We start from the raw sequence: 24,623 nt of genomic DNA, 5'->3' as shown, positions 1-24,623 counted from the left end.
TGTGACACTGTGCGGCCGTGGTGTACTATACAGTAAGTGGTGGGTATGGTTGTGGAGGGAGAAGGTTGGTTTCTCTAGTCTAATGGTGGGTATAGTTGTAGAGGGAGAAGGTTGGTTTCTCTCGTCTCTAGTGATGGGTATGGTTGTGGAGGGAGAAGGTTGGTTTCTCTAGTCTAATGGTGGGTATAGTTGTGGAGGGAGAAGGTTGGTTTCTCTTGTCTAGTGATGGGTATGGTTGTGGAGGGAGAAGGTTGGTTTCTCTTCTCTAGTGATGGGTATGGTTGTGGAGGGAGAAGGTTGGTTTCTCTTCTCTAGTGATGGGTATGGTTGTGGAGGGAAAAGGTTGGTTTCTCTTCTCTAGTGGTGGGTATGGTTGTGGAGGGGGAAGGTTGGTTTCTCTTCTGTAGTGCTCAGCCAGTGAATTAGGGGAATCCTGGGAAGTGATATGGGAGCTGGCTGATCCCGTGTGTTGGCTCTGGAGGCGACGCTAGCTTCCTTTGAAGTCTGTCTGCAGCCTGCGACTGGGACTAGCTGTCTGCTCCATAGAGGGGAGAGGATGACTGGGACTAGCTGTCTGCTCCATAGAGGGGAGAGGATGACTGGGACTAGCTGTCTGCTCCATAGAGGGGAGAGGATGACTGGGACTAGCTGTCTGCTCCATAGAGGGGAGCGGAGAGGATGAGTCACACTATGCAGATACAGAGCCAGTCACTGGGAGAAGAACAAGGCTATCTCAGTCTTAGGCTAGACACACACTGGTACCGAATTCCAGCTCGAAGAGGTGAAAGTAGGGACAGAGAAAAGTGTAGACAAATTTCAGTTCCAGGGATTGTAATTTCATGAAATAGCCTAGATAGCAAATCCTGTATTATATTCTCTGAGTGGTCAGAACAGATTTTTTATCCAAAGGGTTGTCAAGACGGTTGTCAAGACGGTTGTCTCCACCGTTGGGGTTTTATTTGCATGAATTTTCATATGCAAAATGGTAACCAACGGAAACACTGATTAAAAATGTCACTCACAGTAACGGCAGGTTTAATCTGTTCAAGACACCTCTTTGTCTCTATGTATTTTTATAGATAGGTGGAAGTGCTGTTAATATGACAGTATCTCTGGTGTAATGAATGGGACCTTTTCCCTCTAAACTCAGTGGACCAACAGACCAGTGCTGCTGTCTTAGTGTGGCAGTCTTAAATGGATCCAGGTTACAGAACGCTGTGTCTTCAGTGTGTGCGTACATTTGTCCTCTTTCCACATTTGTGTCAGTTTAAAGATTCAATCTTCCCTCCGCTAGCTCAAAGAAACATGAACCTGCCAGACCACCATTTAACTGTCAAACATCGCTGAACTGCAATCCTGAGGTTTCAGGGGGAGTCCAAAAATAAAAATAGTCTTTATTAGTCCATTTGAGAAATTGAAAGCATATGCCTGCCTATAAATGTGAATTCAAACCGACCACAGAAACACTTCAATTGATAATAAGATGAGGGGATTGGGTATCATTTAGGCCATTAAATCCTCAGGACAAATTACAATTGCTAATCTGTTTTGCCCTTAGTCTGAGAGTACCAAACTCCAATGCCACATTCTGTCAAAGGTCTGTCAAATGACAATTACTGTAGAGTGGTGTGGCAGTCATATACAGTCTGTCTACCATACACCCACACAAACCCCCCCAGAGAGACCTACCTACCTACTTACCCCCTCCTCCTCTCTCTCTCTCTCTCTCTCTCTCTCTCTCTCTCTCTCTCTCTCTCTCTCTCTGTCTCTCTCTCTCTCTCTCTCTCTCTCTCTCTCTCTCTCTCTCTCTCTCTCTCTCTCTCTCTCTCTCTCTCTCTCTCTGTCTCTCTCTCTCTCTCTCTCTCTCTCTCTCTCTCTCTCTCTCTCTCTCTCTCTCTCTCTCTCTCTCTCTCTCTCTCTCTCTCTCTCTCTGTCTCTCTGTCTCTCTCTCTCTGTCTGTCTCTCTGTCTCTCTCTCTCTGTCTGTCTCTCTCTCTCTGTCTCTCTCTCTCTCTCTCTCTCTCTGTCTCTCTCTCTCTCTCTCTCTCTCTCTCTCTGTCTCTCTCTCTCTCTCTCTCTCTCTCTCTCTCTCTCTCTCTCTCTCTCTCTCTCTCTCTCTCTCTCTCTGTCTCTCAATTCAATTCGCTTTATTGGCATGACGTAACAATGTACAAGTTGCCAAAGCTTATTTTGGATATTTACAATCTAAAAAATAAATAAAAATGAGAATCAAAATTGTCAACGGGACAACAGTAACAACAATAACCAAGTGTCAAAATAACCCTACATTCAACAATAACAATAAGCATACAGTAGAGGACATGTGCAGGTTGATTGGTCTGTCAGACACTGTCCCTCAATTTATGGCAGGCAGCAATGTAGTGTGCTGCCAACCCACAGCTCTCTGCGTCCTCCCCCAACAGGACGGGTAACCTATCCTCACCAGAGAGGTCTTTGAAACCTTGAGTGGTTTCAAATTTGGGAAAATGACACTCTCTAATTGTTTTATATTTTTTACATTTTGCCAGGAAATGCAGCTCCGTCTCATGTTCTGCTGTGGTGCAGTGGTTGCACAGCCTTTCCTCTACAGGGAGCCAGGTTTTCCTGCGTCTACCCTTCTCAATGGCAAGGCTGTGCTCACTGGGCCTGTACTTTGTCAAGGTTTTTCTAAGGTTTTGATCAGTAACCATGGTCAAATAGTTAGCCACGGTGTACTGTCGATTTAGGGCCAGATAGCACTGCATTTTGCTTTGTGCTTGTGCTTGTGTTTCCCAATAAGCAATATAGTTTTGTTTTGACTGTGTTGTAATTTGGTTTATCCTGATTAATTGGATGTTCTGGTCCTGAGGCTTCAGTGCGTTAGTAGAACAGGTTTGTGAACTCAGCCCCAGGACCAGCTGGATGAGGGGACTCTTTTCTTTGCTCAGCTCTTGGCATTGCAGGGCTTGGTAATGATATGAGGGGGGGTCACTGTATTTTAGATGTTTCCAAAACTTAATAGCTCTTTTTTGAGTTTTTATTATTAGTGGATATTGGCCTAATTCTGCCCTGCATGAATTGTTTGTTGTTTTCCTCTGGACATGTAGGAGAATCTTACAGAACTCTGCATGCAGGGTTTCAATGGGGTGTTTGTCCCATTTGATGAAATCTTGTTTTGCAAGTGGACCCCACACCTCGCTGCCTTAAAGGGCAATTGTTTCAATGACATATTCAATTAGCTTTAGCCAAATTTCAATAGGTATTTCAATTTGAATGAGCTTTTTAATGGCGTAGAATGCCCTGTGTGCTTTCTCACTCTGTTCATTCACTGCCTCATTAAGGTGTCCAGTTGAGCTTATTTTTAAACCTAAGTAATGGTAGTGTGTACAGTACTCTATATATTTTGTACCAATTGAGAACTTTGGTCTAATTCCCTGAGATCTGGATCTTCTCTGGAAAATCATTATTTTAGTCTTTTTGGGGTTTACTGCCAGGGCCCAGGTCTGACAGTACGGCTCTAGCAGGTCCAGGCTCTGCTGTAGGCCATGTGCTGTGGGTGACAGCAGGCATAGGTCATCTGCAAAGAGTAGGCATTTAACTTCTGAATTGTGGAGACTAACACCAGGGGCTGAGGATTTTTCTAGAATAGTGGCCAATTCATTAATGTAAATATTGAAGAGTGCAGGGCTCAGATTGCAACCCTGGCGAAGGCCCCGCCCCTGGTTAAAGAATTCTGTTATTTTCTTACCAATTTTAATGCTGCACGTATTGCCAGTATACATTGATTTAATTATGTCATATGTTTTACCCCCTACACCACTTTCAATAACTATTATTTTGTTGGACATGTTTATCTATCAGGGTGTGTAGGGTGTAAATATGATCAGTTGTGCGATGTTTTGGTATAAATCCAATTTGGCTTTTACTCAAGACATTGTGCTTATTAAGGAAGTTTAGAACCCTTCCCCAGGTTACTGTTCACACAAATGCCTCTGTAATTGTTAGGGTCAAATTTGTCTCCGTTCTTAAAGATTGGGGTTATGAGTCCTTGATTCCAGATGTCAGGGAAATAACCTACACTCAAGATCAAATTAAAGTGTTAATATGGCCAACTGAAATTTTGCACTAGTGAGTTTGAGCATCTCATTTAGGATGTCTCTCTCTCTCTCTTTTTGTCTTTCTCTCTCTCTCTTTGTCTTTCTTTCTCTCTCTCTCTCTCTTTGTCTCTCTCTCTCTCTCTCTCTCTCTCTTTGTCTTTCTCTCTCTCTCTCTCTCTCTTTGTCTTTCTCTCTCTCTCTCTCTCTCTTTGTCTTTCTCTCTCTCTTTGTCTTTCTCTCTCTCTCTCTCTCTCTCTCTTGTCTTTTTCTCTCTTCTCTTTCTCTCTCTCTCTCTCTCTCTCTCTCTCTCTCTCTCTCTCTCTCTCTCTCTCTCTCTCTTTCTTTGTCTTTCTCTCTCTCAATTGTCAATTCATTTTTTTGTAAATTTAAGCTTCTTTATTGGCATGGGAAACAAATGTTTACATTGCCGAAGCAAGTGAAAGAGATACTAAACAAAAGTATCTCACTATCTCTCTCTCTGTCTCTCCTTGTCTCTCTTTGTCTCTTTTGCTCTCTCTGTCTCTCCCTCTCTCTCTCTCTCTCTCTGTCTCTCTCTCTCTCTCTCTTGCTCTTTGTCTCTTTTGTCTCTCTCTCTCTCTCTCTCTCTTTGTCTCTTTTGCTCTCTCTCTTGTCTCTTTCTCTCTCTCTCTCTCTCTCTCTGTCTCTCTCTCTCTCTCTCTTGCTCTCTCTTTGTCTCTTTTGCTCTCTCTCTCTCTCTCTTGTCTCTCTTTTGCTCTCTCTCTCTGTCTCTTTTGCTCTCTCTCTCTCTCTCTCTCTCTCTCTCTCTCTCTCTTCTCTCTCTTTTGCTCTCTCTCTCTTCTCTTTTGCTCTCTCTCTTGCTCTTTCTCTCGCTCTCTCTCTCGCTCTCTCTCTCTCTCTCTTTTCTCTCTGTCTATCTCTTGCTGTAGTTTTTGTTTGCTGTCTGAAAATAGGTCAGTGTTCTCTGTGACTAGCTAGCTAGCCCCCAAGCTGTTGGATGGTAACCCATCTGCTCATTATAATGCTGTAGAACACCAAGAGAGTAAGACACTAATACTTTTAACAGTACTATAGTAATACTGTTGTTACAACATCGCTCAGTAAGGAGATACGTTCTCACTGATAATATTATCGACCCTAAAGCACAACTCTCTAATTCGATTGACCATAACCTTGAGCTTTACCAGGAAGGGAGGCATCAGGAATTAGTAGGTTGTTTCTGCTTGAAGGGATATTGTTTAGCAGACAGTATGAATGTTATGAGTGACCTTCATAGTTACAGTGTACAACTGATTACATGAGTAGTTATTTTAATCTGATCTTGAATGACAATGGAAAATATATTATCTTTAGTAGTGTAGTGTTAGTAGTGTTTGTAGTGTTGGTAGTGTATTAATGCTGTCTGTCTGTGTCCTGATTGACTAGACCTCCCTTTAAATCATCCCACCACTACAGTCTTCATGTACACAGTAATCTATGTATGCCTTCATTCAAACATCAATGTGGATCTCAGCCCTGGTTGCCCTTGGTAACTGGTGTGTATACGTAATACAGATGGATCATGTTTCTCTGGAGCAGCAGTAACAGCAGCAGCACTCTGGCTGAGTGGCAATGGATCAATACCTAGAGACTACAACTCGCCTTCCTGCTGATCTGGTGCCACATCCTCTCTCTAAGGATAGTTGGCTCTCTTCTCTTCTCTTCTCTCCTCTCTCTCTCTCACACACACACACACACACACACACACACACACACACACACACACACACACACACACACACACACACACACACACACACACACACACACAGAGAGAGACAGACGACCTCCAATCTCTGTCTTTCTCTCTCTCTATATAAATATATTTTTTCTCCTGGGTCTCCCCTCCAAACACTCACATCACATGCAAAAACATAAATGAATAACAGCAGTTATTAACAGATAGCGGTGCTAATATTATTACTATGGGATGACAAATTATATATATATATATACATAGAGAGAGAGAGAGAGACAGAGAGAAGGCCTATTTAGAGAAGGAATGTGTAATAGTTCCCAGGCTAGAGCTTTAAATCTGTGTTCCTCTCCAGTGGGTCAGAGACGCCATATTGAGTTGATCAAGACGTCGGTCATGGACGATGTTGACTTGCATTAATCTGCCTCCTCACTCCCATAATGAAGTGGTAATGGAAGAGGACTTAACTGTTGTTTAACTGTTACAGAAATAGACATTTAGCTTGGTTGTAAAATGTTGATCCTGAATACCCGTGTGCTGTAAAACTGATAAGGATTGCAGTGTTGTTGTTCAGTGTTTAATGTGTTGTTGTTATTGTTGTTGTTCTATTTTTTTATGTTGTTGTTATTGTTGTTGTGTACCTTGTGTTGTTGTTGTGTACCTTGTGTACCTTGTGTTGTTATGTTGTTGTTGCGTACATTCTGTTGTTGTTTTGTTGTTGTTGTGTTGTTGTGTACCTTGTGTTGTTGTTGTGTACCTTATGTTGTTGTTGTGTACCTTATGTTGTTGTTGTGTACCTTATGTTGTTGTTGTGTACCTTATGTTGTTGTTGTGTACCTTATGTTGTTGTTGTGTACCTTATGTTGTTGTTGTGTACCTTATGTTGTTGTTGTGTACCTTATGTTGTTGTTGTGTACCTTATGTTGTTGTTGTGTACCTTATGTTGTTGTTGTGTTGTTGTGTACCTTGTGTTGTTGTTGTGTACCTTATGTTGTTGTTGTGTTGTTGTTGTTGTTATGTACCTTATGTTGTTGTTGTGTTGTTGTTGTTGTTGTTATGTACCTTATGTTGTTGTTGTGTTGTTGTTGTGTACCTTGTGTTGTTGTTGTTATGTACCTTATGTTGTTGTTGTGTTGTTGTTGTGTTGTTGTGTTGTTGTTGTGTTGTTGTGTTGTTGTTGTGTTGTTGTTTGTGTACCTTTGTTGTGTTGTTGTTGTGTTGTTGTTGTGTTGTTGTGTTGTTGTTGTGTTGTTGTGTTGTTGTTGTGTTGTTGTTGTTGTTATGTACCTTATGTTGTTGTTGTGTTGTTGTTGTTGTTATGTACCTTATGTTGTTGTTGTGTTGTTGTTGTTGTTGTTATGTACCTTATGTTGTTGTTGTGTTGGCCTATACCATGTCTATCCTGTTACAGACACGACATAGCAGCGTGAGAGTGAAATCAGCCTTACAACAGCTGAAGGCGCTGCACCACACAATGTGTGTTTGTGTGTGTGTGTTTTCTCAAACTCAGAGAGAGGATATTTATGTTGTACATTTCAACATATCCCTCCATGCCAGTGAATCATATGGAAATGATTACAAACAAAAAAACTGAATCGCTCTGGTACTTAGTGACTGGCTGGAGCCTGCAATTACTGTACAATAAAGTGAACCTCCTTTACCAGGGATAGAGAGACAGAAAACCACATAGCCTACACAGTAAAGTCAGCCTGACCAATCAGTATAATATACTCAATAAATCTGACCAATCTCCCCACCAGTCATCCCACTGGGCACACTATGTAATTTCAACATGGATAATTGGGTAATATTTAGTTGAGACGTTGATCAATGAGATTACAACCTTTTTTCACCCACTCGAAAAGACAGCCAAAAGTTAGTTGAATTTCCAATGTGTTGTCACTATGCGATTAACCATCTAAAAGCACAGCAAAGTTCAAATGTGGATACAATGTCAGATATTTTGTGTTATCATTGTCCTTCACTAATAGCAGAACCAAATGACCTGGACTGCAGTTGAGATTACATTAAAAGTACATGGTGCAAGTGATCAGTGCTGTTTGAGATTCTGCACAGATTATTACAACAATTGTGTAGATCTCCACAGACCTGCGACCTTCGCATTCTATCTTGAACATGCTTTATATGATTACTTAAGAAGTAATGTATAGTTATAGTAACCTCAAAATGTGACCATGGATTTGTTACTCATTGTAATGCTGAATGTTACATTAGTTTGTAAAATAGTCTTAACTTACTCATTTGTTTTGGTACTGTCCATATGTAGGTGTTTTTTGGTCGCAGGTTCAGGAATGGCTGAATAATTGCAACATTTACCTGAAGCTAACTATGCAAATGTATTATTTATTTTACCTTTATTTAAGTCAGTTAAGAACAAATTCTTATTTTCAATGACAGCCTAGGAACAGTGGCTTAACTGCCTGTTCAGGGGCAGAATGACAGAGTTGCAAATAGAACCCCAAATAGAACTGCTGGGTGATTTTAAAAAGTAATAGTCAATTGATCAATAATATAATAATACTCTTAGCAAAAATGTGTATCTTTAATTTACAAGCTGTAGGAACTATGAGAATAGAAATGTTCGGAACTTTAGTGAAACACCACAGCACAGTTGAACAATATATGGCAAATAGAAATCAACACTGGATGGTGTTCAGAGAGAGATGGGAGGGGTTGAGTGGAGCTGACGGATGGGACTAAAAACAAATAAAGATAACTATTGTAAACTATACTGTGCCCGGTAACATGTATATAGTATGTATAAGCTGGAAGTAGAAGCCTAAGTCTTGTTGTCCATTAGTTTACTCCAATTAGGGAAAGGGAAAGGGGGATGCCTAGTCAGTTGTACAACTGAATGCCTTCAACTGAAATGTGTCTTCTGCATTACTTAGGGAGGGATGGTAGGGTTTTATATATATCTATATATATACACACTACCAGTCAAAATTTTGGACACACCAACTTACTCAAGGATTTTTCTTTATTTTTACTATTTTCTACATTGTAGAATAGTTGTGAAGACATCAAAACTATGAAATAACACATATGGAATCATGTAGTAACCAAAAAAGTGTTAAACAAATCAGAATATATTTTATATTTTAGATTCTTCAGAGTAGCCACCCTTTGCACACTCTTGGCATTCTCTCAACCAGCTCCATGGGGTAGTTAATAGGCTATTTATTGTATTTAAAAAGGGATATATGAATTGTGTTTGGTTGTCAACACAACCATGATCAACGTTTAAAGGAGATGTATCTTCTGATTGGATAGTTCCATCTGTACCATTTGACTTAGTCTGGCTTTAATTCCAGTTTATCTACAAATTAATAATTCATATGTTGGATTCACGTCTCCATTTCAACCAAAGATTGAGATGGAGATGGGAATCTAACGCCCCCTGCCACGCCCACCACCTACGCCCCTTTTTTTATCAAGAAAAAACGCTGGTCTATTGTTTGTTGAGTTCTGCATTGAATGCAAACAATTGCTGTCCTTGACTGCAAATGCTTTATAGGCCTAAATAGCACCATTGATGATTGATCAAGTATGGTCACATTTCATTTGCTCTTTTAAACTTACCCTTTGGAAAACTTCGATAGCAACATCGAATCATTTACATTTTTAAGTGGAGATATCTAAGCAATCATTGTCACGATAGCATAATGGTAATAGACAGTGATAAACATCATAGCTAAGCAGGATTGGCCTTGGTGAAAACCTTGAACAGGAACCCAAAAGGTAGCTGTAGATAGATAAACTCTCCAGTAGGAGGTGCTGCCCAGCCTTTCCTTTTTTGCCGATAATGGATTTAGTGTGGAAAATCTGGCATTGATTTAAAGGTACAAATTCAACATATTTTATGCAAGGTTTGTCTGTGTTGGAATTTGGTTAACGTGGTGACATAATCCTGTGGTTGAAATTTCACCTCAAAACATTTTTTGTTCTTCAAATCCAAAGCATTTTCCATGTAGATTCCACGTCACAATATGTTGACAAATTACATCCCGGTGGGATCTGACCAATGACTTTGCAACAGCTGATACTCAGATTTGCAGATTTAACGAGACACGAGCTATTGAGTTACATGTTGGCCGATGACACCTGAGTGGCAGATAGAACTGATGGCAGTTTGTTACTTAGAGAATGGAGAAAGGAGTGCGTATGATTAAAGGTATCCTCTGTGTTTGATATGCCAGCTGTAATATATCCCTGTAGTCTGAATCACAGTGTAAATATGTAGCACAGGGCTGCGAGGGGAGACGACTGGCCAGGCCAACCAAGCACTGACTGTTACACTGGGACCTGGGTTACTGTCTCACTGACACTGAAAACTCTGGGAACGTTATGTTTGGACATCTAGCTATCAGAAGGCTCTTGATCTAGAGTCTATAGTCTACAGTATGGACAGAAGTCAAATGTTCCGTCATTCAATCAGGAATTGTATTGGTTAAAGGATAATATATACATCCAAGATTGTATATGATATCCTGTAGCTATAAGCTTTCTGATATACTGAAGACAAATATGTCATGTTATTTCAGGCAGTCACACTCTATGGTTGTGTTGCTAGGTGTGTTTAAGATGGATGTGCTGCCTGTACTAACCCATTACTGACGGACTGTTTGATATTCTCCATTTGTTATTCTTTTATAGAGTCTCTCACTGGGCTGGTAATGACCAGATCAGTCTGTAATCAAAAACAGGTCTGAAATCAGATGCTCTGGGTTGGGCTGGGGAGGGGGACATGTGCACAACAGGCCTCGGATAGACAGAGACACAGAGACAGATTTTATTTTAAAAATACCTTTATTGGCCCAATCATTTACACAACTTTAGTACACTCTTCTCCACCGAATGTTTTGGCACCGTAATTGGGGAGGACGAGCTCAGTGGAATGGTGTCAAGTACATCAAACACATGGTTTCCATGTGTTTGATGCCATTTCATTCGCTCTGTTCCAGCCATTATTATGAGCTGTCCTCCCCTCAGCAGACTCCACTGCTCTTCACTTCATTGTAACAGGACTAAAAAGTTCAAACTAATTCAATTCAAAGCCTATTTGAATTGAATTGAAATTGAGAGAGAGATAGAGCACTCTCACACCTACTCCACTCCTTATCACATACCAGAGAAAACCCACCTGCTAGCCAGAAAACAAGTGAGAAGGAGAGAGAAAGAGAGAGAGAAATGAATTAGAGAAGAAAAGCAAATAATCTGGAACATTGTGCTGCGCCCATGTGTCACCATGTATTTCCAATGAGAGGTTCCTGGAAGCAGAAGATTAAAATGCTGTGGTGTTGAAATATTGAGGTTGTGCTGGTACAGCAGACAGGTTCTTCTTGGGACAGTAAGTGTGTATGACTGATCTGTTAGGATCCTGCCGTGTAAATGGTCTGATTGGTTGCAGAGAGAAAGAGGAAGACCAGGAGCAGAGCAACACCTGACTCTAATCAACATCAGACTCTGTCTCGACATGGCCACCTAAGCTGATCCAACCTTTTTTTAGTCTATAGCTCTGTCTCTTCCTCTCTTCTCTTCTTTCTCTCTGTCTCTGTCTCTCTTCTCTTCTTTCTCTCTATTTCTCCATCTCACACTCTCTCTCTGTCGTCCGCTCTAAAGATTCTGCGATAACTACCAGGTTGCATGACCAACCCAACCTCCCCAGCCACCCACCCAGTAATGTCATTATTTCAGCAAGAAGGAACATTCTGCTCTGTTTTTCTGTCTCAAATGGCACCCTATTCCCTATATAGTGCACTACTTTAGACCAGGGCCCATAACCCTATTCCTTATACAGTGCACTACCCAGGGCCCATAACCCTATTCCTTATACAGTGCACTAGCCAGGGCCCATAGGGCTATAGTCAAAAGTAGCGCACTATATATGGAAAACGGTGTCATATGGGTCATAAGTTGTTTCTCCAAACTGTCTGTCTGTCCATAGTGACTCAGACTCATCCTGCAGGGCTGACTGATTGAGATCATAGGTAATGGCCCTACATTTGACTCAGGACTTTTTCAATTCTTCATGGGGATTATTAAGTGGCATGAGCTCATGTGTTTCTACAATCCTTTTCTCCAACCAGATCTTGTGATCCAGTGGAATGGCAGTAATCCCATTTTAAAACACCATCAGAGTTGTTCTTTTTATTTTACAACTTTGCTCAAGTAACCTCTCCACCCCTGTGAAAATATTTTCACTGCCTATGAAACATTAGAATTGAACCATCAAACTTCTCGTTAAAAACACTTCTGCAACTCCGGCTGTGGCTGTTGTGCAGGACAGGGTTGGACTGGATTGGACTGGACTTAATATGGCCAGGTATATAACGTATCTGACCCAACCCATTCTAGCCCTGCCTAGTTCAGCTCAGGGTCACGTTCAATAAGGCACGAAACAGAAGAAAACAGTCACAAATGGAGTGAAACTGGGAGGTTCCATCTGAATTGATCTAATAAGAAAAGCACGTGCTCTAATGAAAAGCAACTCAGCTCAACCAGAGCCATGCAGTCAGAAGTGGGTCATACTGTTTGTCAATACCACCCCAATTATCCCTAACGAGCGGGTAATAGGAACCAGATGAATGCATATTTAATTTGTCAGAGAAAGGTAGGATGGAGAAAAGGAAGGCCAGCTCTGCTCCCTAAAGACACACAGCAGCAACCTGTTATACATTAATTGGCAATTTTGCTCGAAACTCGGTAGTAAAGACAGTCATTTCACAAAGTAAGGATGTGCTGACAATATACTTCTTAACTCTTTGAAATGAGGAGATTCTGCAGTTTTTCTGGATTCAATTGTGTCAATGTCTCTTAGTACAAATACTGTGCTGCTATTTCAATTCATAGCCACTAACTTTTCAGTGGATGCTGTGTCCTAGAGAGGCCTTTTAAGTTAATAATATGGTAGCCAGTTCGGTAAACAGGCATGACTGGTAATTTTTTCAGAACAATCTGATCAGATTGTGATGTCATGATCTGGGCCAAATACTCCATCCCACCTGAACAGGCTGAAATGCCTTCTTTTTTTTAAAACGGCTCTTACACAAAAAGGGAATTATCATAATTTTCACAATTTCAGAGTGTTATTTCAACCTCATAGTGTAGAAAAAATATATTTTTTAAACAGGAAAATCCTGTTTTTTTCCTGCACTGCTCCTTTAATGTTAGTGACCACAGCGGAGAGTCACGCAGCTCACGGAGAGTCACGCAGCTCACGGAGAGTCACGCAGCTCACGGAGAGTCACGCAGCTCACGACGGAGAGTCACGCAGCTCACGACGGAGAGTCACGCAGTTCACGGAGAGCCACGCAGCTCACGGAGAGTCACGCAGCTCACGGAGAGTCACGCAGCTCACGGAGAGTCACGCAGCTCACGGAGAGCCACGCAGCTCACGACGGAGAGTCACGCAGTTCACGGAGAGTCACGCAGCTCACGGAGAGTCACGCAGCTCACGGAGAGTCACGTAGCTCACGGAGAGCCACGCAGCTCACGACGGAGAGTCACGCAGCTCACGACGGAGAGTCACGCAGCTCACGGAGAGCCGCGCAGCTCACGACGGAGAGTCGCGCAGTTCACGGAGAGCCACGCAGCTCACGGAGAGTCACGCAGCTCACGGAGAGTCACGCAGCTCACGGAGAGACACGCAGCTCACGGAGAGTCACGCAGCTCACGGAGAGCCACGCAGCTCACGACGGAGAGTCACGCAGCTCACGACGGAGAGTCACGCAGCTCACGGAGAGCCACGCAGCTCACGGAGAGCCACGCAGCTCACGGAGAGTCACGCAGCTCACAGAGAGTCACGCAGCTCACGGAGAGTCACGCAGCTCACGGAGAGTCACGCAGCTCACGGAGAGCCACGCAGCTCACGACGGAGAGTCACGCAGCTCACGACGGAGAGTCACGCAGCTCACGGAGAGCCACGCAGCTCACGGAGAGCCACGCAGCTCACGGAGAGTCACGCAGCTCACGAGAGTCACGCAGCTCACGGAGAGACACACAGCTCACGGAGAGTCACGCAGCTCACGGAGAGCCACGCAGCTCACGACGGAGAGTCACGCAGCTCACGACGGAGAGTCACGCAGCTCACGGAGAGCCACGCAGCTCACGGAGAGTCACGCAGCTCACGACGGAGAGTCACGCAGCTCACGACGAGAGTCACGCAGCTCACGGAGAGCCGCGCAGCTCACGGACGGAGAGTCGCGCAGTTCACGGAGAGCCACGCAGCTCACGGAGAGTCACGCAGCTCACGGAGAGTCACGCAGCTCACGGAGAGACACGCAGCTCACGGAGAGTCACGCAGCTCACGGAGAGCCCACGGCTTTATTGTGTGTGTGTGTGTGTGTGTGTGTGTGCGTGTGTGTGTGTCCGTGTGTGCAGCTCACATGGGAAACAATGGGAGCAGAGACTGTGCCTCTCCCCTCTCCCAGACGGAGAGTCACGCAGCTCACGACGGAGAGTCACGCAGCTCACGGAGAGCCACGCAGCTCACGGAGAGCCACGCAGCTCACGGAGAGTCACGCAGCTCACAGAGAGTCACGCAGCTCACGGAGAGTCACGCAGCTCACGGAGAGACACGCAGCTCACGGAGAGTCACGCAGCTCACGGAGAGCCACGCAGCTCACGACGGAGAGTCACGCAGCTCACGACGGAGAGTCACGCAGCTCACGGAGAGCCACGCTCACGGAGAGTCACGCAGCTCACGACGGAGAGTCACACAGCTCACGGCGGAGAGCCACGCAGCTCACGGAGAGTCACGCAGCTCACGGAGAGTCACGCAGCTCACGGAGAGTCACGCAGCTCACGGAGAGCCACACAGCTCACGAAGGAGAGTCACGCAGCTCACGACGGAGAGTCACGCAGCTCACGGAGAGCCACGCAGCTCACGACGGAGAGTCACGCAGCTCACGGAGAGTCACGCAGCTCACGACAGAGAGTCACACAGCTCACGGCGGAGAGCCACGCAGAGGGAGAGATTCTTCCAGTTCCAGGGCTGAATGAAAGGAGAGCAGCCAGCTGTATGTCTCTGTCAGAGCAGTAAGGGAGGCACCCCAGGACAGGATAGAGTTTAACAGCATTTATTGCACCAGGGATCGGCAAACCTTTGATCCTTCCTAACAAGGAACTCGAGGCTTTATTGTGTGTGTGTGTGTGTGTGTGTGTGTGCGTGTGTGTGTGTCCGTGTGTGCATAGTTTAGTTATTGAGTTCTACAGATGTGCCATTTCTGGGAAACAATGGGAGCAGAGACTGTGCCTCTCCCCTCTCCCAGCTCCTCAACCCTATCCTCACCACCCTCCCCTCACCCCAGACCCTATTATACAGTGACGTTACAGTCCCATCGTGCCAGCTGATGGTTCAGTGCAGTCAATGGGGCCCTTGGGCATGGCTCTGTGTCCCTTTGATTTTCTGTCCATGGACTATAAAGGAGGGCATGGCTGCAGCGCACACACAGATACATCAGATGTACTGTACATGTGTCTAGGCATTACAGAGTACTGTAGAATTGAATAGAGTAGGCTAATATGACTTCATCTCACTGTCCATCCAAAGAAGGATACTGTCAGAAATAACACATGGTTACACACATCATATATCCATTCATCCTTCCTTCCTTCCTTCCTTCCTTCCTTCCTTCCTTCCACCTTCCTTCCTTCCTTCCTTCCTTCCATCCATCCATCCATCCTTCCATCCATCCTTCCAGCTGACATCTGTGTTATACCACTAGCCCTGTACATACATTATATTGCATACTCTGTACTGTGCACAGTTTCTTATACATGGATACACACACTCTATCCATTTTAGACACCACTGGGGTCAAGTTCAGGGTTACCACAGCCACAAAGTCAAAATTTACTATATTGTAAAAAATAATCATGAAAACAAACTTTTGGTTTTTATTTAAGGTAATGGTTAAGCATGAGTTTAAAATCAGATTTTAGGAAGAGAAATTGTAGAAATAGGCCGTATTTAGCCATAATTTACTTTGTGGCTGTGGTAACTAGTGATGACCCAAGTTCAGCCAGACTCTTAAGACTCTTAATGGGTTTAAATATTTTACATTACGATGGTTATACTGGAGTACACACCAGTATACCACCATACCACAATACCACCAGTATACTACCATACCACCAGTATACCACCAGACCACCATACCACAATACCACCAGTATACTACCAACCACCATACCACAATACCACCAGTATACTACCAGACCACCATACCACCAGTATACTACCAGACCACCAGTATACCACCATACCACAATACCACCAGACCACCAGTATACCACCATACCACCAGTATACTACCATACCACAATACCACCAGACCACCATACCACCAGTATACCACCAGACCACCATACCACCAGACCACCTGTATACCACCAGACCACCATACCACCATACCTCCAGTATACCACCAGACCACCATACCACCATACCACCATAACTCCAGAATCCCACCAGACCACCATACCACCAGTATACCACCAGACCACCATACTACCAGTATACCACAATACCACCAGTATACCACCATACTACCAGTATACCACCATACCACCAGTATACCACCATACTACCAGTATACCACCATACCACCAGTATACTACCACACCACCAGTATACCACCAGACCACCATACCACCAGACCACCTGTATACCACCTGACCACCATACCTCCAGTATACCACCAGACCACCAGACCACCATACCACCAGTATACCACCAGACCACCATACCACTAGTATACCACCAGACCACCATACCACCATACTTCCAGTATACCACCATACCACCAGACCACCATACCTCCAGTATACCACCAGACCACTAGTATACCATCATACCACCAGACCACCAGTATACCACCATACCTCCAGTATACCACCATATCACCAGTATACCACCAGTTTACCACCATACCACCAGAACATGAGACCACCAGACCACCATACCACCAGTATACCACCAGTTTACCACCATACCACCAGTATACTACCATACCTCCAGTATACCACCATACTACCAGTATTCCACCATACCACCATACCTCCAGTATACCACCATACCCCCATACCACCATACCACCAGTATACCACCATACCTCTAGTATACCACCATACCACCAGTATACCACCATGCGACCAGTATACCACCATACCAAAATACTACCAGTATACCACCATATGACCAGTATACCACCATACTACCATACCACCAGTATACCACCATCCCACCATACCACCAGTATACCACCATACCTCCAGTATACCACCATACCACCAGTATACCACTATCCCACCATACCACCATACCACCAGTATACCACCATATGACCAGTATACCACCAGTATACCACCAGTATACCACCATACCACCAGTATACCACCATACCACCAGTATACCACCATACCACCAGTATACCACCAGTTTACCACCATACCACCAGTATACCACCATACCACCAGTTTACCACCATACCACCAGTATACCACCATACCACCAGTATACAACCAGTTTACCACCATACCACCAGTATACCACCATACCACCAGTATACCACCATACCACCAGTATACCACTATCCCACCATACCACCATACCACCAGTATACCACCATACCACCAGTATACCACCAGTATACCACCAGTATACCACCATACCACCAGTATACCACCATACCACCAGTATACCACCAGTTTACCACCATACCACCAGTATACCACCATACCACCAGTATACCACCATACCACCAGTATACCACCATACCACCAGTATACCACCAGTTTACCACCATACCACCAGTATACCACCATACCACCAGTATACCACCATACCACCAGTATACCACCAGTTTACCACCATACCACCAGTATACCACCATACCACCAGTATACCACCAGTACCACCAGTTTACCACCATACCACCAGTTTACCACCATGCCACCAGTTTACCACCATGCCACCAGTTTACCACCATACCCATACCAGTATACCACCATACCACCAGTATACCACCATACCACCAGTATACCACCATACCACCATACCACCAGTATACCACCATACCACCATACCACCAGTACCACCATACCACCAGTATACCACCATACCACCAGTATACCACCATACCACCAGTATACCACCATACCACCATACCACCAGTATACCACCATACCACCAGTTTACCACCATACCACCAGTTTACCACCATACCACCAGTATACCACCAGTTTACCACCATACCACCAGTTTACCACCATACCACCAGTATACCACCATACCACCAGTACCAGTTTACCACCATACCACCAGTATACCACCATACCACCAGTATACCACCATACTACCAGTATTCCACCATACCACCATACCTCCAGTATACCACCATACCCCCATACCACCATACCACCAGTATACCACCATACCTCTAGTATACCACCATACCACCAGTATACCACCATATGACCAGTATACCACCATACTACCAGTATACCACCAGTATACCACCATCCCACCAGTTTACCACCATACCACCAGTATACCACCATACCACCAGTATACCACCATACCACCAGTATACCACCAGTATCCACCACCAGTACCACCATACCACCAGTATACCACCATACCACCAGTATACCACCATACCACCAGTATTACCAGTATACCATACCACCAGTATACCACCATACCACCAGTATACCACCATACCACCAGTATACCACCATACCACCAGTATACCACCATACCACCAGTTTACCACCATACCACCAGTATACCACCATACCACCAGTTTACCACCATACCACCAGTATACCACCATACCACCAGTATACCACCAGTTTACCACCATACCACCAGTATACCACCATACCACCAGTACCACCACCATACCACCAGTTTACCACCATACCACCAGTATACCACCATACCACCAGTATACCACCATACCACCAGTATACCACCATACCACCAGTATACCACCAGTTTACCACCATACCACCAGTATACCACCATACCACCAGTATACCACCATACCACCAGTATACCACCAGTTTACCACCATACCACCAGTATACCACCATACCACCAGTATACCACCATACCACCAGTATACCACCATACCAACAGTTTACCACCATACCACCAGTATACCATACCAGTTTACCACCATACCACCAGTATACCACCATACCACCAGTTTACCACCATACCACCAGTATACCACCATACCACCAGTACCATACCACCAGTTTACCACCATACCACCAGTATACCACCATACCACCAGTATACCACCATACCACCAGTATACCACCATACCACCAGTATACCACCATACCAGTATACCAGTATACCACCATACCACCAGTATACCACCAGTACCACCATACCACCAGTACCACCAGTATACCACCACCAGTTTACCACCATACCACCAGTATACCACCATACCACCAGTATACCACCACATACCACCAGTATACCACCAGTTTACCACCATACCACCAGTATACCACCATACCATACCACCAGTATACCACCATACCACCAGTATACCACCATACCACCAGTTTACCACCATACCACCAGTATACCACCATTTACCACCATACCACCAGTATACCACCATACCACCAGTTTACCACCATACCACCAGTATACCACCATACCACCAGTATACCACCATACCACCAGTATACCACCAGTTACCACCATACCACCAGTATACCACCATACCAGTTTACCACCATAGTTTACCACCACCATACCACCAGTTTACCACCATACCACCAGTATATACCACCATACCACCAGTATACCACCATACCACCAGTATACCACCATACCAGTATACCACCATACCACCAGTACTACAGTATACCACCATATGACCAGTACCACCAGTATACCACCAGTATACCACCATACCACCAGTATACCACCATACCACCAGTATACCACCATACCACCAGTATACCACCATACCACCATACCACCAGTATACCACCATACCACCAGTATACCACCATACCACCAGTATACCACCAGTTTACCACCATACCACCAGTATACCACCATACCACCAGTATACCACCATACCACCAGTATACCACCATACCACCATACCACCAGTATACCACCATACCACCAGTATACCACCAGTACCACCATACCACCATACCACCAGTTTACCACCATACCACCAGTATACCACCAGTTTACCACCATACCACCAGTATACCACCATACCACCAGTATACCACCATACCACCAGTATACCACCAGTTTACCACCATACCACCAGTATACCACCATACCACCAGTATACCACCATACCACCAGTATACCACCATACCACCAGTATACCACCATACCACCAGTATACCACCATACCACCAGTATACCACCATACCACCAGTATACCACCATACCACCAGTATACCACCATACCACCAGTTTACCACCATACCACCAGTTTACCACCATGCCACCAGTTTACCACCATACCACCAGTTTACCACCATACCACCAGTATACCACCATACCACCAGTATACCACCATACCACCAGTATACCACCATACCACCATACCACCAGTATACCACCATACCACCAGTATACCACCATACCACCATACCACCATACCACCAGTTTACCACCATACCACCAGTATACCACCATACCACCAGTATACCACCATACCACCATACCACCAGTATTCCACCATACCACCATACCACCAGTTTACCACGATACCACCAGTTTACCACCGTACCACCAGTATACCACCAGTTTACCACTATACCACCAGTTTACCACCATACCACCACTTTACCACCATACCACCAGTATACCACCATACCACCAGTATACCACCATACCAACAGTATACCACCATACCACCAGTATACCACAATACTACCATACCACCAGTATACCACCATACCACCATACTACCATACCACCAGTATACCACCATACCACCACCATACCATCATACCACCATACCACCATACCCACCAGTCTACCCCCACCATACCCCCACCAGTATACCACAATACTACCATACCACCAGTATACCACCATACCATCATACCACCATACCACCAGTATACCACCATACCATCATACCACCATACCACCATACCACCAGTCTACCCCCATACCACCAGTATACCACCATACTAGCTCTCTCCTGTTGCCATCTTTTGGATGTATTGGGCACTGCACTCTTCAGAGAGAAGCACAGTTTCTAGTTGGTTTGTGTATGTAACACACACACACAAACACACATTTTGAGGTGTATGGACCTGGTACCCCATTCCTCTCTGTTCTGTTTCAGCTGGGCTTCATTCACAAAACTGCTTCTCCGGCGGCGTTTCCTTCCTCCTCTTTCTCTTTGTGGCGAAAACACATTGCTTTGTTCCCCCCAGTTTATGTTTGTTTTATCAAAACTACTCTCCCTGTTCGTCTGAAATGAATTCGAGCGAAGAGAGAGGAACTCAGGGAAAGATTGGGTTACACGTCTGTGAGAGACAAAAGTGGCTGGTGGAGAGGGTTCATGACAGTTGGCTGTGGTTTGGGTGGGAGAGAACTCGATACCATCATTTAGACCCTCCATAAACACACAGAACCAGAGACAGATGTACTCTGGGAAATATGGCCCTGGGAACAGCAGCACTTTTCCACAAAGCAGACCTTTCCCTGTAACATTAAATGCATGCTTTTATAATTATCTGCAATGTGTTTATGGTTGCTTACACAAACCCATGGAAAGTATTTAGTTGGACGTGACAACACAGACTCCCTGTGTAGATAAACTCTCATCAATTAGAAGTAAGAGCAGCTATTGATTTCTCTAGTCTGAAAGATGATGGTGTGTACAGTTAGAGATAGTAGGGCAAGGATATGGAGTGTGTGTGTCGGTGTGTTTTTGATTCACCCTTGTTTTGATGGCCATCCACTTTCAACCCTCAGACCTAGTGACAGAGTACCTTAGTGGGATCATTTCCTGACGCTCCAGCAGAGACCAAACCTGACAGAGTACCTTAGTGGTATCATTTCCTGACTCTCCAGCAGAGACCAAACCTGACAGAGTACCTTAGTGGTATCATTTCCTGACTCTCCAGCAGAGACCAAACCTTTTCCAATCACACAGCCAACAGTCAGAAAACAGCATAGCAGCAGCATGTAACTACAGATGGTTAGCTCATCCTCTCGCTCTCTTTCTCCATCTCTCTTTCTCTCTCTCTCTCTCTCTCTCTTTCTCTCTCTCTCTCTCTCTCTCTCTCTCTCTCTCTCTCTCTCTCTCTCTCTCTCACCCTCTATACCCCATCTTCTCCCAATGTCTTTGTCTCTCTCTTCATCTCTCCACCCCCTCTCTCTGATCCTGCTTCCCAGTGGAGAGTGAGGGGAGCTGGGGTGAGGTGTGTGGAGGCGGTGGGTCAGGAGGACTCTGATGCTCTGGTTAATGTGTGTACTGAGACTCACACGGGAAGCTATTGATTGGAGCCACAGGAGAGAGAGGTGTAGGGTTGGAGGTGAAAGTGTTTAATCTCCTCTGATTCATATATATAGTATAGATGCTGATGTGTGGGCATGATGGAGGTTGTCAGAAAGGTTGGAAGTGAAGGTAGGGGTTAATGTATGTATTTCTCTTTATTCTGCCTTTTTAATTGTTGTGATCTGTTTTCTGGCAGGGAAAGAGAGAATAGAAGGTCAAATGAAAGGGAACTTTTATTGCCAATTTGATGACTCAAAATTAAGTCATGATGGTTTCACCTGGATAACCGAACCAAAATGACTCCCTAATCACTCCCAGTTGCATTCTGTCTACAGCCAAAATTACTTTGAGGGGATTCCTGAACTAGGACATTAGAGACCTATTGAGGCTCTATTTAGTTTCTCACCTCAGATGATGACAGGCTGTGTATGGGGAGGGTGATTGAGTGGAGGATGATTGAGTAGAGGAGATGCAGAGATGGAGGAGCTCAATCAGATGTCTGTATGATTGAAGATGTGGTCTTTAACATCTTCTTAAGTACACTGATGTGATCCTTCTGTTCTGCAAGTGAGACTGATGAAGGTCATATATCCCCCTCGCCTGCGCTGCACCTCCTCCCCATATCCTCCCCCATCTCCTCCTCCCAATCTCCTCCCCATCTCCTCCCCATCTTCTCCCCCATCTTCTCCCCCATCTCCTCCTACCAATATCCTCCCCTATCTCCTCCTCCCACATCTCCTCCTCTCCATCTCCCCTTCCCATCTCCTCCTCCCCATCTCTCCATATCCCCTCCACTTGGATCCTCAACCCCTGCTCTCTCTCTCTCTTTCTCTCTCTCTCTCTCTCTCTCTCTTTCTTTCTTTCTTTCTTTCTTCTCTCTCTCTCTCTCCTTCTCTATCTCTCTTTCTTTCTTTCTTTCTTCTCTCTCTCTCTTTCATCTCTCTCTCTCCTTCTCTCTCCTCTCTTCTTCTCTCTCTCTCCTTCTCTATCTCTCTGTCTTTCTCTTTCTTTCTTCTTTCTTTCTTTCTTTCTTTCTTTCTTTCTTTCTTTCTTTCTTTCTTTCTTTCTTTCTTTCTTTCTTTCTTTCTTTCTTTCTTTCTTTCTTTCTTTCTTTCTTTCTTTCCTCTCTCTTTCTTCTCTCTCTCTCCTTCTCTCTCCTCTCTTCTTCTCTCTTCTCTCTCTCTCTCTCTTTCTCTCTCTCTCTCTCTCTCTCTCTCTCTCTCTCTTTCTCTCTCTCTCTTCTCTTCTCTCTCTCTCTCTTCTCTCTCTTCTCTTCTCTCTCTCTCCTTCTCCTATCTCTCTTTCTTCTCTCTTTCTTCTCTTCTCTCCTTCTCTTTCTTCCTTCTCTTTCTTTCTTTCTTTCTTTCTTTCTTTCTTTCTTTCTTTCTTTCTTTCTCTCTCTCTCTCTTTCTTCTCTTTCTCTCCTTCTCTCTCCTCTCTTCTTCTCTCTCTCTCTCTCTTTCTCTCTCTCTCTCTCTCTCTTTCTCTCTCTCTCTCTCTCTCTCTCTCTCTCTCTTCTCTTTCTTCTCTCTCTCTCTCTCTCTTCTCTCTTCTCTCTCTCTCTTTCTCTCTCTCTCTCTCTCTCTCTCTCTCTCTCTCTCTCTCTCTCTCTCTCTCTCTCTCTCTCCTTCTCTCTCTTTCTTCTTTTCTCTCTAGCTCCTTTCTTCCAACCCTCCAATCCCCAATATTCTCTGCTTTAAGCCTAACCCCCCCTCCCCCTCCTTCTGCCTGGCTGACTCACAGCAATCACACCTCTGGATGGAGGGAACGCAATAAAGGATTGGCTGGGGGGGTAGTATGAAAGAGTGTGGTATGTCAGATCTGTGTCCAGACAAGTCTGTGTTGGCCAGACAAGTCTTTTCCTTCTCTTTCTCTCTCATACACAGGCACATACACACAAGTATCTCTCTCATCTTCTCTTTGTCTCTTTGTCTCTTTCGTCGATCTAATCGTGTGACAAGCAAATAATTTTTTGAGAAATACAAATTCCGAGAGGTACACTACCGTTCAAAAGTTAGGTTCACTTTGAAATGTCCTTGTTTTTGAAAGAAAATCCATTTTTTTGTCCATTAAAATAGCATCAAATTGATCAGGAATACAGTGTAGACATTGTTAATGTTGTAAATTACTATTGTAGTTGGAAACGGCAGATTTTTAATGGAATATCTACATAGGCGTACAGAGGCCCATTATCAGCAACCATCACTCCTGTGTTCCAATGGCACGTTGTGTTAGCTAATCCAAGTTTATCAAGTTGATCATTAGAAAACCCTTTTGCAAGTATGTTAGC

At 44.5% G+C, this 24,623-nt stretch overlaps 1 protein-coding gene across 2 annotated transcripts in view; it reads left to right on the top strand.

The window, feature by feature from the left end:
* Positions 1 to 24,623, top strand: part of LOC112251640 (phosphodiesterase 4D interacting protein) — a 144,068-nt gene that overhangs the window by 24,520 nt on the left and 94,925 nt on the right. The window lies entirely within an intron of this gene.

This window comes from Oncorhynchus tshawytscha, linkage group LG05, assembly GCF_018296145.1.
Source record: "Oncorhynchus tshawytscha isolate Ot180627B linkage group LG05, Otsh_v2.0, whole genome shotgun sequence".
Taxonomy (NCBI): Eukaryota; Metazoa; Chordata; class Actinopteri; order Salmoniformes; family Salmonidae; genus Oncorhynchus; species Oncorhynchus tshawytscha.
This window is presented reverse-complemented; position numbering and strand designations above follow the sequence as displayed.